At 34.1% G+C, this 17,500-nt stretch overlaps 1 protein-coding gene across 2 annotated transcripts in view; it reads left to right on the top strand.

Annotated features, from left to right (window-relative positions):
• Positions 1-17,500, top strand: part of LOC137626417 (RNA polymerase II elongation factor ELL-like) — a 75,784-nt gene that overhangs the window by 12,366 nt on the left and 45,918 nt on the right. The window lies entirely within an intron of this gene.

The raw sequence follows: 17,500 nt of genomic DNA on the forward strand, positions 1-17,500 counted from the left end.
GGAAAAGTTGGGAACTGAACTGTGACTTTTATTTTTAGATTCTCTCTCTCACTCTCTCTCTCTCTCTCTCTCTCTCTCTCTCTCTGTGTGTGTGTGTGTGCGTCGTGTTTTCTTTTGTGAGGGTTTGGTTACGATTGTCCAACTTATGTGGGGCACGGGCTCTTTTCTTTTGTGATAAGTCATTTTATCGTTGTTCGTTTTCCATTCGCAAGTGTCATTTTTAGTTAGTAGCAATGAACTTGAGTCAATTCCAGTGTCCCCTTCTCTACTTTTAGTATCGATTAAGTAGCGTCTATATTCGCAGTCCGGGATTCATGCATTATTGTCTTTAGAGATCTAAGCCGAATGTCATTTTTTTTTGTCCCCTAAAGGGAAATGGAAATTTAATAGTATCGTTTTTAATCAGATGCTGTTACGTTTTGCATAAAATGTATACAGATAAACTTGACATAAAAGATTTATGTTTCCCGTTGACTTTGGAAAACTATTTTCATTGCCTTAGCTTTTTGTTTATATTAATCTTAGTTTCCATTAAGTAGTCTATTAAAACAACTGTAGTCACCTTCGTGTAAAGAAAAAGATATAGGTTACGGGCATGAATAGGAACGTTCGCTTAATGGTCAAGCATATAGTTTAATGACAGAGGTTTACAAGTTTGCCAAAGATCGAATTTATAAATTGTCAAAATCCGATATAAAAGGAAACACCTTTTGCCTTTCAAGTAATTCATTTCACCCTTTATGTTACACTCCTGAGAAACAACAATTTTATTATAGTAAAATCCGAGTAATTTGATTGTAAGTCAAGGTGCTTCACCAATTATAAATTGTTAGCCAGAAATTTTCTTTGCAATTTTTTCTTCCAGCTGATCTCGTTTCTTGAGTAAAGTTATTCTCTCTCTCTCTCTCTCTCTCTCTCTCTCTCTCTCTCTCTGTGCTAATCCAAATCTAAAATGAAAGGAGCCGATTGACTTCTCATGCATATCGCGAATTCTGAAGGCAGGAAACTCCGTTTGTAACAATAGGATCATCTCCCTTTCTTTGACTTCTTTAAAATCAGCTATTGTTTGCTCCAGCCTAGTATTTGGAAATGTCACAGAAAGCACGTTAACGTTTTAATGTCGAGGTGATGAGATAACTTCCTAGTATCTTTGAGTTTAGAACAAGGCCTCGACGTATTTTGATTTCAGTTGAAGTTTTGTATTAAAAGTGGAAAGCCAAATGTGTCTCCGATTGAAATTTTGATTTAACGTTAAATACTGCTTCATCATCATCATCATCATCTCCTTTTATGACTACTGCTTAGTGACTGAATTCAAAGCCTAATCTTCCTCAATCTCGAGTAATTCGAGTAACTAGATTTTCCAGTTGGTTGGTGGGTGCCAACTATTATAATTCATGCCATTTTCTGATTGAGTCAAACTGATATTTTATACGTTATAGCTTTATGTCTAAACGCTGATGTGGATATTATTTTTTTTTCTTTTTTTACAATGGGGGTGTATTTTTAATTTGATTCATTATTTTGTGCCAACGAATGTTTATGAATGTGGTAGAAATTGGTAATACATAGGTTTACAGTATACATAAACATACATACTTTTTTTTTTTGACATTCAGTTTGCCTCTGAAAGTGTGATTGTCAGTTAAGAATTTGTTGCACTAGCTCATCTTTTATCGTTCGTAGGTGTTCAATACATTCGTTACAAACGAGCCACTTTCTGACAAGGCATTTTCAACTTTCTTTTAGACGAGCTTAGTGAGACTACAAAATATCTGCACACACTTCTAGAAGGAGATTAAGCCTCTCTCTCTCTCTCTCTCTCTCTCTCTCTCTGTGTTGCATATTATGTGTCTTTGCAGAGTCAGTTATTTAGCCCTCTGCTATACCCCCGTTCCTTTTTCCTTTTATTCCTCTTGATTCTCAAGCCTCCTAATTTTTCTTCATGATTTACGTAATGCGACGCGTCCCCCCCCCCCCCCCCCTTCGCCAACTGATTGGCTTCAGTGCCCTAGCACCGGGCCTGTATGGTAGGGTTAAGTATTAGTAGGACAGTATGGAGTATTTTCCTCAAGGTTTCTGAAGGAAATCCTTCATTATTTTTCTATCTCATGCTTTTCAAGACAAGACTAGAAATTTGGGTGTCTCACTATTTGTCTTTGAGACGAGTTCCTTCTCTTATTACGTAACGCCCTAAAGGTTGTATCGGTTACTAACCTAGAAACATTATCTCGAACAAGTCCTTAATACCGAAAAGACTTGAAAAGAAGACATACCCAATCATTAGCTTAAAAAGAGAGTTATCAGCTTTCTTAGGAAAACACTATAATCTTATCTATACTTCAAAGCTGATAATTATACAAGATGACAAGCTCTTTGTTTCTTTTTCTTATTTGAACTCTACCCTTTTCCCTTTTTTATATTCATAACACTAAACGATAATCGAAATTATAAAAATTCAGCGACCGCTAGCGATCACAATTTCCCAGGATTTGAAAAAAAAATCTAGTAATTGCATACAAATATTTGTTAATGAAAAAAATATTTGGTTTAACTCCTATGGGTTTTAAATGATTACATTACAAACTAGTTGCGTTATAGTTTTATTACCAAAGAAAATGAAAAATTATTACAGGCATTTTGTCATCTAAAGTAAGCATGACAGTTAAGTTTGTACAAAGTGTAACCTAGTGATTGAAGAAAACTTGGTAATTTATCATTTTATTTTTCAATTTGATTGTTCTACGCAGTAATCTTTAACTAGATTGCCACGTAAGTCGTGGTTAGTCGCTCATGAGTATGTCAAATTTAACATTATCAGAGATATGACCAACTAGTTTGACGTCAAGCACTTTTTTTTTTTTTGCCCATGGCGTACAACCACCGACGGCCTTTGGTACATAGGACACCTGTATGCGCAAGTTTTTGCCCAGATCTCCAAATGCACGAAAGGCTGGGTGTTTGAAGGTCATTTTTTATACGTTTTTTTTTTATTTTTATTTTTTTTTTTTTTAAAGAATGGAAAGAGAGTGAGCGACATGGCTAGTTTGGTAGGGGCCTGGGGAGGGGAGTGTAATAGAAAATCTAAATTTGCCTTTTATTTTTTTTTTTAGTTAGAGTTAGCTCTAACTTCCATGTTTGGTCTTATTTCCGACTAAGTCTTAGGCTTTGAAAATGTTGATACAATTTTATTTTATTACTGTTATTATTATTGATGAAGTTGTATAAAGGCTTTATCATGACTAGTATTGCAATTTATTGAAATGGTTGCTCGGATTTATCTGTGTTTTAATAGAATTAGTTGATTGATGTTAGCAATATTATAATTACTGATGTTATTGGGGTAACTTCTGTTATTCTTTCTTTTTCATGGCTCCCTTACCAAAGATGGAGAGCATGTGATAAGTTGTATCAGGTGATGTTGCAAAATTCAATACATCTCTCTCTCTCTCTCTCTCTCTCTCTCTCTCTCTCTCTCTCTCTCTCTCTCTCTCTCTCTCTCTCTCTCTCCAAGTTTATTTTGCTGTATTAAATTTGACTACCATTTTGTAGAAATAAAATACTGAAAATTTATGGCTTTTTATTTACCCAACAATTATGTCAGCATTCCAGATAAAGAAATTTATTTTAAAACATTTGGATTTATAACTTTAGTATTATGTAACAAAAGAACAATCATGAACAGTTGACTAATGTTAATATATATATTGTATTTTTCATAAAAAAATTTCATAAGCAGGAGTTCCCTGCAACAAAGTCTTTTACGAAGAAAAAGAAGAGATAAACTGATAAACCCATAAAAATGAAATGCTATCTGATTAAAGTAATTAAGAACACTTGACCTAAATCTCATTTCATAAGAAATGCACTCCTAAAAATATACAGTACAAGAGGGGACTGTATAGTTATGAGATTCAGTTTCTGTACAGTGTACTAGGTTTCACCAAATTTATTAGACTTGCAGGGCTAGGCGGTCAGGCTGAAAACGAGGCCCGTCAGAAGACGGACAGATTCCGGAAAGAGAAAGATTCCGGAAGGCCTCTTTCATGAGTCATAAAAATCCCAGTCGTTCTGATGAAGCATCAATTTTCATTTTTTGTTTCTTTGCTATAATTAATAATTTGGCAGCATCAATTTATAGCCCATATAGTGTGGCATGTGAGTAAATAGTTTTGGTTGTAAATTCATTTAGTCCTGATTTACATTTTTAGTTTCTCGATGAAATCTCTTATTTCACAAAGGATTTATATGGCCAAGTGAAATCAGCTATAATAGCATGGCAAACAGGGCGTTCGAATAGGAGGGAATATTCGACCGGAAAAAAGTCATGTTGACTTGCGCCGTATCCTGTGACGTTGATAAACAGTTTAGAGTTTCTCTCTCTCTCTCTCTCTCCATCTCTCTCTCTCTCTCTCTCTCTCTCTCTCTCTCTCTCTCTCTCTCTCTCTCTCTCTCTCTCTTTCTCTCTCAAGCGCATTGTTCTAAAAAAATTGGCGGCGTGACATTCAGTTAAATATATAGAAGGCATCGGCTGAGAAGTTGCCCATTGCCTACATATATTTTATGCATAGTTACTCTGCATTATTTTGTAGACAAATGTCTCATAGCTAAACATGCATTACACCTGCTTTTATATATATATATATATATATATATATATATATATATATATATATATACATTATATATATATATATATATATATATATATATATATATATATATTAATATATATATATGGCATTTATACATATTGCGTTTCATATTTTAATTTAGTTTGTAAAGTAAACTTATTTTTCTTAAGTTAGTAGCAGTTGATTTTCATGAACATTCCCTCGTCACATCCAAAGTAACTTGCAAACTTGCGTGATAATTTTAAATTAGAGTTGAGATGAATATCCAACTCTGCGAGCACTTGTTTCATACAGATTTGAAGTCCTGTGTGTTTTGACTAGTGGTTCTTGTGTTATGTTAGAGAGTTATAGGAACATAGATTTGTGTCTTAAGGCCTGGAATTAGCTGTACACTGGTTAAGGTAATTGTGTAGTTTTGAATGCCCTTGCAGAAAGAATGACAATGAAAATTAATTGCAGGTTTATGGGTTGAAATAAGCAGTTAAACATTTTTGTCTTTTATTTTAAGTAAGAAATAAATAATCCCTGGTCCTTGATTGTACTGTTCATTCGATTCTATAGAGGAAACAGCCTTGATAATGTACAAGTTGGCATGTTACTTGGTATTAAAGAGTATTTCATATCTTTTCAAAGCCATCCTTGTAAGAAAACTGACAAAGGCTTGGATATTTTATTTTTAAATCTTACTGCTTTTAAATATTAAAGTACAATCCCTATTAAAGAATTGGCAAAAGCTTTATCTGTACATGAACGCTTTCTGTTATGCATTTAAACATGTTAGTAAGAAATAGGTACATCAGAAATCACTGCCCAGTAGGCTATTGAAAATGCCAGTGTATACTTCGATATTTAATGGAAGAGCTGTGTAAAGAACCAGAGAGAGAGAGAGAGAGAGAGAGAGAGAGAGAGAGAGAGAGAGAGAGAGAGAGAGAGAGAGAGAGAGAGAGAGAGATATCCTGTTCCTTTGCACTGGAGGAAGGGGGTCTGGGCCCCTGGTTGTTGAAGAGCGGCCGAGGACGAGCCTTGGCATGGGCATGCTGGTCTTGTTGACTGAGGGTGGACTGGTAGTGAGTTGAAACTTAAGCTAATGTGCGGGGTAAAGGGTATGCGTGTTCCCACATAGCACAAATGCTAGGACTTTTCTTATGAGCAAGGAAGTGATTCTCTCTCTCTCTCTCTCTCTCTCTCTCTCTCTCTCTCTCTCTCTCTCTCTCTCTCATACACACAGTGATGATTTTTTCAATTTCTAGCTTGGCGTTCTTTGCACTTGATATGAATTTCCCAACAAACTGCATATAACATAGAACAGGTTTCCACCTGAACTGTCCTTTAACTGTCCAGTTTTATCGATGTCACCATTTCAAAGTGTGCGTGTGTGTGCTGCTCGCGCTTGTCGAAAAAGGATGTCATGATGTCAGATGGTGTTAATGAATCAATGGAGAATATCCTGGTTAGAGCAAGGAGTCCGCTGTCCCTTGACATTCCACGACATATTGATATCTTCTCGTGGGAAAGGAGATTTTTTTTTTTTTTTTTTCAATAGGGTTCCATTTAGTTCCAACATTTAAGCAATTCTTATTAGCATGGGAGTGCAGGAAAATATGGAATGGTGAAATTTATGTTGCGTCTTGAAAGTAGGAAGGTTGGAGACAGGGAAATTAAGAGCTGAGAGGGAACTCTAATGTCTTTACTCGACAATCGAAAAGTTAAATTGCTGATCCTTACTGAGTAGATGGGAAAATTTGGGACCTTATTTGATAAGTGTGTATATATATATATATATGTATATATATATATATATATATATATATATATATATATATATATATATATATATATATATATATATATATATATTGTGTGTGTATGTGTGTATGCGAACGCATGCGCGTTTTGGTGTTAGTTTAATATATTTCTTCCTATAGTAGAGGTACCACAGTGCAATTCTATACTTCCTGCAGTAATATGTAGGGAACACGAGGTGAGGAACAAGTCTGTTTGGAGTTCTTTGTAATTAATATTATTATTATTGTTATTATTATTATTATTATTATTATTGTTATTATTATTATTATTATTATTATTAGTGTTCTTATTATGCTATTATTATCATCATCATCATCATCATTATTATTATTATTATTATTATTATTTGTGTTGTTCTTATCCTTATTACTATAATAATAATAATAATAATAATAATAATAATAATAATAATAATAATAATAATAATAATAATGCACCCTATCCTCTCCAAATTTAACTTTAATTTTTATTTATATTGTACAATATGCGAGGATTTTGATATTGCCTGTTCTCTGTATCGCTATGTTTCAAGAGATTACTGAATATGAATTATTATCGAATTTCTTCCATCTCTCTCTTTTACGGGAAATGAATTTTACAGTTCCGTGGAAATCTTCGTAAATGAAAAGTTATGAATCTGTTTTGCCTTCAATCTAATTTTAAATTAAACTGCGTTGTTTTCATAGAAAAATCCAATTATTATTAATATCATTATAACTAGCTAAGCTACAACCCTAGTAGCAAAATCAAGTTACTATAAGCCCAAGGGCTCCAACAGGGAAAAATAGGCCAGCGAGAAAAGGAAATAAGGAAATAAACGATATAAGAAGTAATGAATAATTGAAATAAAATATTTAAAAGAAAACATTAATAACATTAAAACATAATTCATATACAAAACTATAAAAGGGACTAATGGTAGCCTGTTCAACATAGAAATATTTGGTGCAAGTTTGAACTTTTGAAGTTCTACTGATTCAACCTCCCGATTAGGAAGGTCATTCCAAAACTTGTCACAGATGGAATAAAACTTCTAGAATACTGTGTAGTATAGAGCCTCATGATGGAGAAGGCCTGACTATTAGAATTAACTGCGTGCCTAGCATTACGAACAGGATTGAACTTTCCGGGAAGATCTAAATGTAAAGGAAGGTCAGAATTATGAAAAATCTTATGCAACATGCATAATGAACTAATTGAATGACGGTGCCAGAGATTAATATCTAGATCAAGAATAAGAAATTTAATCGACCGTAAGTTCCTGTCCAACAAATTAAGATGAGAATCAGTATCTGAAGACCAGACAGGAGAACAGTACTCGAAACAAGGTATGATGAAAGAATTAAAACACTTCAGAAGAGATCGATCACCAAAAATCTTGAGAGACTTTCTCAATACGGCAATTCTTTGTGCAATTGAAGAAGTCACGGACTTAATGTGTTTCGCAAAAGTAAATTTGCCGTCGAGAATCACTCCTAAAATTCTAAGAGTGTCATACAATGTTAAAGAAACATTATCAATGCTGTGATTCGGATGTTGAGGAGCCACTGTCCTTGATCTACTTAATATCATACTTTGAGTTTTGTTAGAATTCAACTTCATGCCCCATAATTTGGATTATCAAACTATTCCTATAGAACGTCATTCATTATCTGGAGAACTAAGTAAAGAAGTCATGTATATTGTTCATTTGACCTATACGAGCAGCCATCTTCAGATCTTCAAATTTGTATACGCAGAACAAGTTTGCAAAATATACAGCAAAACAGAAATTATAGTAATCTACTTAACTTTGTTTAACTTCGTATGTAAATTTCAAAAATTTCACTGAACCTTATAGAGCGCCTTAAATTTTAAGTACGTTGTATTATTATTATTATTATTATTATTATTATTATTATTATTATTATTATTATTGTTGTTGTTGTTGTTATTATTATAGAAGATAGAATATAGAATTAATGCCACTGATACAGCCATTGTATTCAACGAAACGTATTATTATTATTATTATTATTATTATTATTATTATTATTATTTTTATTGTTATTATTATTTTTATTGTTATTATTATTATTATTATTATTATTATTATTATTATTATTATTACTACTAATACTACTACTACTACCTCCTCCAACGAAGTTAAAGGAGGTTATGTTTTACCCCCTGTTTGTGTTGGTGTGTTTGTTAGTGAACACCTTCCAGCCCACAATTTTAGTCGTAAAGTAATGAAGCTTGCAGGGATTTTAAAATTATGGAAAGAGCTGAAATGATTAAATTTGGGAAGGTGAAAGGTCAAGGCCACAGACGAGCAAAGCCTCCATATCACATAATCAGACATAATTTTGTACATTCTTGTCACAAAGACTTCAAACTTGGTTCATATTAGAGTGTAGGAAAATTCACGCCAATTAATACATGTGAAGGTCAAAGTTGAGTCCAAGGTCAAGCTAAAGGTCAAATTTCAGCCATCAACCATTCGGCCACATTTCTAATCGTCAAGTAATGAAACTTGCAGGGATTTTAAACTTATGGAAAGAACTGAAATTATTAGATTTGGGAAGGTCAAAGGTCAAGGCCATAGATGAGCATAACGTCCATATCATGTACTCAGACATAAGTTGTACATCCTTGTCACAAGGACTTCAAACTTGGTTCATATTAGAGTGTATGAAAATTCACGCCAATTATTACACATAAAGGTTAAGGTTGAGTCCAAGGTCAAGGTCAAGCAAAAGGTCAAATTTCAATCATCAACTATTCGGCGACAATTTTACTGGCAAAGTAATGAAACTTGCATAGATTTTAAACTTATGTAAAGAGCTGAAAATCATCAAATTTGAGGTCATAGGTCAAGGTCACAGACGAGCAAAATGCTTATATCACATAATCAGCCATAAGTTTGGACATCCTTGTCACATGGACTTCAAACATGGTTCATATTAGAGTGTATGAAAATCCACGCCCATTAATACATGTTAAGGTAAAGTCCTCCAAGGTTAAGGTCAGGCAAAAGGTCAAATTCCGGTCATCAACCATGCAGCCACAATTTTAATAGTAAAGTAATGAAACTTGCAGGGATTTTATAGTGTTATGTAAAAAGCTGGGAAGGATTAAATTTTTGACAGTCAAATGTCAAGGTCACGGACGAACAATATGTCCATATCACATAATCAGCCGTAAGTTTGGACAACCTTGTCACATGACTTGAAACTTGGTTCATATTAGAGTGTATGAAAATCTACGCCAATTAATACATATTTTGGTCAAAGGTCAAGGTCGAGAAACAAGCTGCTACGGCGGAGGTTTGCTAAGCTACAACGTAGTTGGAAAAGCAGGATGCTATAAGCTCAAGGGCTCTAACAGGGAAAAATAGCCCAATGAGGAAAAGAAATAAGGAAATAAACTGATTAAAACTTCGTTTCCTTGACCGGAATCCGGACTTGGATGATTTTATCTTGGATTGTCTTCCTACCGTTACGGCTAAGATTCAAGATGATATAAATGCCTCTTTTGTGCTTCGTGAATGGTTAAGTTCTGTCTCTCCTAATAATCATTGTGGCTTTAGAGTTTTGGACTTGCCTCAGAATCTGTATGTAAGAAAATCGTAAGTAATGTTAGTGACGTGGGGTAATTGCTGTAGACCACAAATTTACTCATTAAAAGACTACAACCTTTTGGAATTACTGGCACAACACTCAGTTGATTTATATCATATCTACAAAACAGAAATAAAATAGTTACTCTAAATGGAGAGAAAACTCACATAACCACCACCTCAGTTGTGGTGTACCTCAAGGGTCTGTCCTTGGTTCTATCCAGTTTACTATGTATTCTGCACCGTTGGAAGACATCATCCGTAAACATCAACTCAAAATTTTCCTTTGTATATTGATGGTACTCCGTAGTATTTGTCATTTAAGCCAGTTAAACTATTAGCAGCAGATAGTGGAATGCGATGAATGTCAGTATATATATATATATATATATATATATATATATATATATATATATATATATATATATATATATATATATATATATATATATATATATATATATATATTTGATATCAAAGAATGAATGAACTTAGACAATTTCAAATTGATTGATGAAAAAACTGAAGTTTTGGTAAATTGGAAGAAAGTAGCAAAATGTTTAAAGTATCAATTACATCACTATGAATTAGTTCTTAGGATGTTTCAAATACCCGATCTGCTAGAAATATTGGTGGTATAAAAGATAAAAATCTTTTCATACACATTCAAATAGACACTGTGCAGTTAAGCCCATTTTCATTTGCAAAATATAGGACAAATTAGAAAATATTTAGACAGGAAATCGAAGGAGACTTTGATACATGCATTTATTTCATCTCGTTTGAAATGCGTTGCCATATGGCAATACTAGTCTCGAAAGTACAGGTTTCAACATATTCAAAATACCGTTGTTCACATATTACTTGAACTACAGAAACATGATCATGTATCCGATTACCTAAAATTGAAAATTACTTCATTGGTTACCCATTTAAGCAAGAATTTAATTGAAGTATCTATTGATAACTTATAAGGCTATGAATGGGTTTGCTCAGAAATACCTGTTTGAACTATTAACACCATATGGCTCCGAAAGGAATTCAAGAATAAACTGTAAATATTTGCTTCATGTTCTCGAGACAAAATGCAAAATGTGTGGTAATAGAGCTTTCTATAAGGTTGCACCGAGACTATGGAACGGCTTACCAGCTGATATTAGAAACATTGAGACACTGGCGAAGTTCAAGACAGCATTGAAGACTTTTATTTATGAAAAAAATTTAATATATAATATATATAGATTTTCATAAACATATACCTCCATTAACCATCCATTTGAAATAACGTTTAAACAAATCGATGTTAATGTATTTTTGTACATCAAATCTGCTGAAAGCTCATTTGATCATAGGGAAGAGATACATTGCATCATATAAATAAATAGAAGTAGGTATTCAACAACTGACCATATCCATACAATAAGCCAGCTAATTGAAAAAATCGACAGAATATAACAAACCTCTATGTATGGTATTTATAGAATATGAGAAAGCTTTTGATTCTCTCAAAACTTCAGCAGTAATGAAATCGCTTTAAATACAAGGAATAGGTGAATCTTATGTGAGAATCCTTGAATATATCTATACAGGAAGTTCATCAATTTAAACTACATGAAGATAGTGAGAAAATTGCAATTGAGTAAGCAATTAGACAATGAGACCTCATCTCTCCTAGATTATTCACAGGGTGCTAAGAAGTTTTTAAAAATTAAATCATCATCATCATCTCCTCCCACGCTTATTGACGCAAAGGGCCTCAGTTAGATTTTTCCATTTGTCTCTATCTTGAGCTTTTAATTCAATACTTCTCCATTCATCATCTCCTGCTTCGCTCTTCATAGTCCCCAGCCATGTAGCCCTGGGTGTGTCAACTCTTCTAGGGCCTTGTGAACTAATCTCTCTTGTGGAGTGCAAAGAGCATGCCCAAACAATCTCCATTTACCCCTCATCATGAACTCATCTACATATGGCACTCGAGTAATCTCTCTATTAGTTTCATTTCTAATCCTTTCCTGCCATTTAACTTCCAATATCCTTCTGAGGGCTTTGTTCTCAAATCTACTAAATCTATTGGAGATTGTTTCATTGTCATACCATGACTCATATCCATAGAGTAACACTGATCTCACTAAATTGATATATGGTCTGTTTTTTATATGCAATTTCTGGCGATTTGATTTTCAAATTTTACTTAACCTAGCCATTGTCTGAGTTGCTTTTTTTAATCTTTCACTAAACTGTAGTTCTAAAGACCCTGTATTGGAGATCATAGTTTCTAATTACTTCAATGGTTCTACCTCATTAATCCCTTCTCCTTCCAATGATATTTCATCTTCCATTGCATACTCCATTCTCATCATCTCTGTCTTTCTTCTATTTATCTTCAGCCCAACCTCGTGTGATATTTCATGCATTCGGGTAAACAAGCATTGCAAACTCTGTGGTGTTCGGCTAACAAAGATAGCACCATCAGCATACTCTAGGTCTGTTGTTAAATTCCTATCACCAATCCAGAACTGACATAAGTGTTATGCCTCTTGTTATTATTGCAATCAATCAGGTCTCCATTTTTTTTTTTTTTTTTTTTTCACCAACACTCGTAACTCCCATTCATCAGGTTTTACCTCTTCATGCCACATTCTACAAAATAATCTTGTAGATAGTCTGATAGTCACTTTATTTTCTGTCGGTAACATCTCGGCAGTTATTCCATTCCATTGTATCCAGGGGCTTTCCATCTCTTTAGTTTTTTTAGGACAGCTTCGACTTGAAACTCATATTATTCATTCATGGGAACATCGAGGTCTTCATCAACTTCAGGTATATCAATCAAATTATTCCCTTCATATCTATTCATAACCTCACAAAAGTGTTCCATCTAACATTGTCTTTCTTCATCTTCTGTTGCTATAACAGAACCATCTCTCTTTTTATGGGTATATGCTTCTTCTTCTTTGCCCTAGTCGAGATTTCATTAATAATTCTATGAGCCATTCTTACACCATAGCTAGTTCCTGAATTCATAGCTTTGTCAGCCTCAGCTGCTTTACTGTTTAAAAACTTTCTCCAATCATTCCTGGCTTTTCTTTTGACCTCACTGTCAATACTGGAATACTTAGCATGCTTTACCTAGTAATTTTCATTAATTCCTCGAAATTTTTCAACAATCAATTTCTGTCTTTGTCTCCTTTTTATAGTATCCCAAGTATCATTTGATAATCATGGCTTTCTCCTTGTAATTGCGTATCCCAAGACTTCACCACCGTCTGACTGATATATGTTCTTAATATCACACCATTCTTCATTAATTGTCTGTTTTTCGTCTCTCCAAGTTTCTAAGACTGCAAGTCGATTCCTACATTCAATTGGAAAAGTTTCTCTGTGCCCTTCTTCTAAAAGCTTAATTGTATCAAACCTAGGTATTCTATCTATCTTTCTTTTTGGTGCTTTCAGTTTTAATTTCAATGTGGCAATAAGGAGCTGGTGATCACTACCAGTATCTGCACCTCTATAGCTTCTTACATTTCGGAGAGTCCTGCTTCTCTCTTTATTAATGGCAATATGATCTATCTGATTTTTTATATACCACATGGTGAAGTCCATGTATATTTTTGAATGTTTGTGTTTAAAAAGTGTACCTCCAATGACAAGATTGTTTGCTGAACAGAACCTTATGAAATGTGCTCCATTTTCATTTGCAACTTCGCCAAGACCCTCGACACCCATCATATTCTCTATCCCTTGATTATTTCTTCCATCTTTAGCATTGAAGTTGCCAATCTCAATTTTCATACCTTTCTCAGGGATCTCATCTATTAACCCTCTGCAATTCATCATAGTATTCATCTTTCCTTTCTTCATGGGAACCATTTGTTTGGGCATAGCAAACTATAATACTCATATTGCTCTGCTTGGATTTGAACTTTGCTAGTAACAATCTACTATTTACAGCCCTTCACTCCATTAATTCCTTTTCTGCTCTTGTTACCATCATTATTCCTACCCCTTATCTTCCAACTCTATCTGATCTTCCTGAGTAGATATATATATTGCCTTGGTTTGAAGTTTGCTTACCAATCCCTTTACATTGTGTTTCACTTATGGCCAAGATATCCAAACTATATTTCATAAATTTGCTCTCCACTTGCTTTAACTTCCCAATCTGATTCATGGTTCTAACATTCTATTTACCTATTTTCTTTAGTATTTATAAACCGGGAGATTCTTAGCACCCTGCTACGCCTGGAACTGGCGGCCATTCTGTCATTTTCTCTTTTCATGATTGACTAAATCCATAGAGGATTCATTGGCTAGATACAGCAAAGGATAGCCAGTTCCTTGTCATGCACAGTGCCTATCTAACTAAGGCAAGTAACCCCTGCTGGTCCATACTAATTCTAATAAGATCAACCGCCTGGCATCAGGAGTAAAAGCCGAAGAGACACTTTCTCTCATCACCTTAAACTCAATCCGTCACCCAGCTGCCAGTGACTTCATCGAGATTTAGGGGTTCATTTCCTTCACACCCAAAGCTCTCATTATTTTATGGGCAAACATGGATTGCTAAGATATACCGCCTGGCACGGTTTATTACTCCACCAAGTTGCTCATCCGGATATTACTCAACCAAGTTGTAGGAATTTATATTAATGGGGAATACCTTATCAACTGAATATTTGCAAATGACATAATTCTGTTTAGTGAATTGTGGGAGGAATTTCAAAAGATGATAGAAGATTTGAATAGAGAAAGCAGAAATGTAGGATGGAAAATGAGTATGTGTAAAACTAAGATAATGTTCAATGTAAAAGCAGGGAGACAGTAAAGAATGGTTATGAATGAACTTCTAGCGATTGTTAAAGGATATACGTAATTAGGACAAACAGTAAGTATTTCCCAGACAAAAGGAGGATAAGCATGGTATGTAGAGCTTTTGGTAAACAAAATGAGAATTTGAAATGTTAAATGCCACTTTCTTTAAAAAGAAAGTTATTTAATCAGATAGGCCTACCAATATTAAGTTGTGAACCAGAAACTTGGAGCTTTACTAAAGCCTTAGAATATAAACTAGTTACAACTCAAAGAGCTATTGATAGAATAATGATGGGAATAACACTAAAAGAAAGAAAAAGAGCAACATTATGAGAGCAAACGAAAGTCAAGGATATTTTAACATGTAAAAAAAGCGATATGGTCAGGGCATATAATGAGAATGACATAATAGAGTGACATTAAGAATAACAGAATGGGTTTCTTTAGATTGCAAAAGAAGCAAGGGAAGGAAGAAAAGACGATAGATTGACGAGCTAAGAATATTTGCTTGTGTAGACTGGCATAGAAAGACCATAAACAGACGGGAGTGGAAGGTCATGTCTGAGGCCTTTGTCTGGAAATATATATATATATATATATATATATATATATATATATATATATATATATATATATATATATATATATATATATACACACACACCATAATTGTGCCTGTAATCTTATCTCTAATTCTGGGTTCTGGATGGATCATTGTATGAGTGACGTGATGCGAGAAAATTACTTGAAACACCTGCCATGTATCATGGCGTAAAAAGCCACAACGGAAGGCACCCCCTTTCCCCCTTCGAGGCCTTCTTTTAGCATTTCCGATTTTCTTTTATTCGAAATTAATTAGAATCGTAAATTTTTCACATTATTTTGTCAAGGATATTGGATTTCTATCTCGACTCTATTTTTGTGATATGTTCGGTTGTAAGGCTGACGTCTTCAACTGTCTTATCAACTGACGAATAATTTTCCTTTTGTAAATTATATAAACTTGATCTCGGAATGTGTGTATATTCTAAAAATCCTTTAAATAGAAAATGTTGGTCGAAAAGCATCGAGTTAAGGCTTACTGTTTTTCTCTTGTTTTCTCTAGTGATGTAAGCTGCCTTTGTATGGTTAGTTTTCTCTGCTCTTCAGTTAGGATAAAAAATGCCGCATGCCTGCCCGTGTTTATTGCATTTGACGATTTCGTGGATTAAATCTCATTCCTGTCCAGTTTTGCTTACTCTTGCCTACAATTTCAGTCTTGATAATTATTAGTTGGCTGAAAAAAACTCTCCCTCGGAGACATGTCTTCTCGATGTGGTCTTGTACTCCCATACTGTAAATTTGAAATGATGTCTCAGCATTTTTGTACCAAACAAAATTTCCATATAAATTATTTTTCTGTTGAGATGGTACAGTATTCTCAGTTTATCACCGAGGTATCTAACCTAGATGAAGATATTTTCTTATCTGTAATGAATAGCCTCTAAATCCTTTTTCTCAAGTTTGTTCTCTAAAATTCAACTCTCTCTCTCTCTCTCTCTCTCTCTCTCTCTCTCTCTCTCTCTCTCTCTCTCTCTCGGGAACTAATTTTATGACTTTTTCATTATTTCGCTTAGCATGTGATCTTCATTAATCTGCATAGAGAAATATGAGTGTAACATCGAAGATCCTTAAGAACTACGCAGTTATCTTTGGTGAATTTGGGGAAGCTCGTACGGTTGACGTTGGAGATAAGGTTTGGGTTCGAGAACATTATTGTGATATGCATCATGTGTCTTGTTTAAGTTTGTTTTAAATGTTGTTTCGATGAATTTGTGAGAAGGCCTCGCACTGCTGATACGATCAGTACTAACCGATAGTTGATTATGACAATAATTTTTTTTTTAATATGAAAGAAAAATTTTCACTGTACCTTAATAATTTTTATTCTAGTTAATGAAGGGGGGTTGTTTATTTAATGATATGCTGGGAGTTTGGGACATAAACTCTTGAAATAGGAAGCCTTCATATTCATAAGTAGAACTTCATTAGACTTATGTTATATAGGGTGTTATTCTATATATCGTAGAGGAATGATTATAGTTGCGGGTAAAGAAAGTGCAACAATTTATTTTTGGACATGCGAATTTGGCTAGTAGTAGCAGTGATTACTTCCGTAAGTTTTATTGCTCTCTCTCTCTCTCTCTCTCTCTCTCTCTCTCTCTCTCTCTCTCTCTCTCTCTCTCTCTCTCTCTCTCTCTCTCTCTCTCAGTCTATGATATTAACATAAAATTTTTAATTATTTATTATTAATTCTTGAAGAGTATAGGTTTATTCAATAGGTGTTCTGGTTAAGGCACAAAATAGTAACCCGGCTTGACGTATAACATTAGTGAAATACACAATTCATGTAAATCTTGATTGTGAAATATTGATAAGATGAAGTATTTGTGATGATCGTAGAATTAATTTCTATTAAGTATGAAACTGTTAGCCCCAGGGTGTTAGAAGCCAAATTGAACTAAGATTCTTCTTAGTAAAGAAAAACCAGAGACCCTGTTAGAGACATTTGAAGAAAGAGGCCGTCGAGAACGCCCCCTTCACTAGAATGCCTGTGTTGAGTTCTTGTAACCTTGAGTAACAGTTTCCTTGCGTTTGGTGGTCAACG

The sequence above is a fragment of the Palaemon carinicauda genome, chromosome 2 (assembly GCF_036898095.1).
Source record: "Palaemon carinicauda isolate YSFRI2023 chromosome 2, ASM3689809v2, whole genome shotgun sequence".
Classification (NCBI taxonomy): domain Eukaryota; kingdom Metazoa; phylum Arthropoda; class Malacostraca; order Decapoda; family Palaemonidae; genus Palaemon; species Palaemon carinicauda.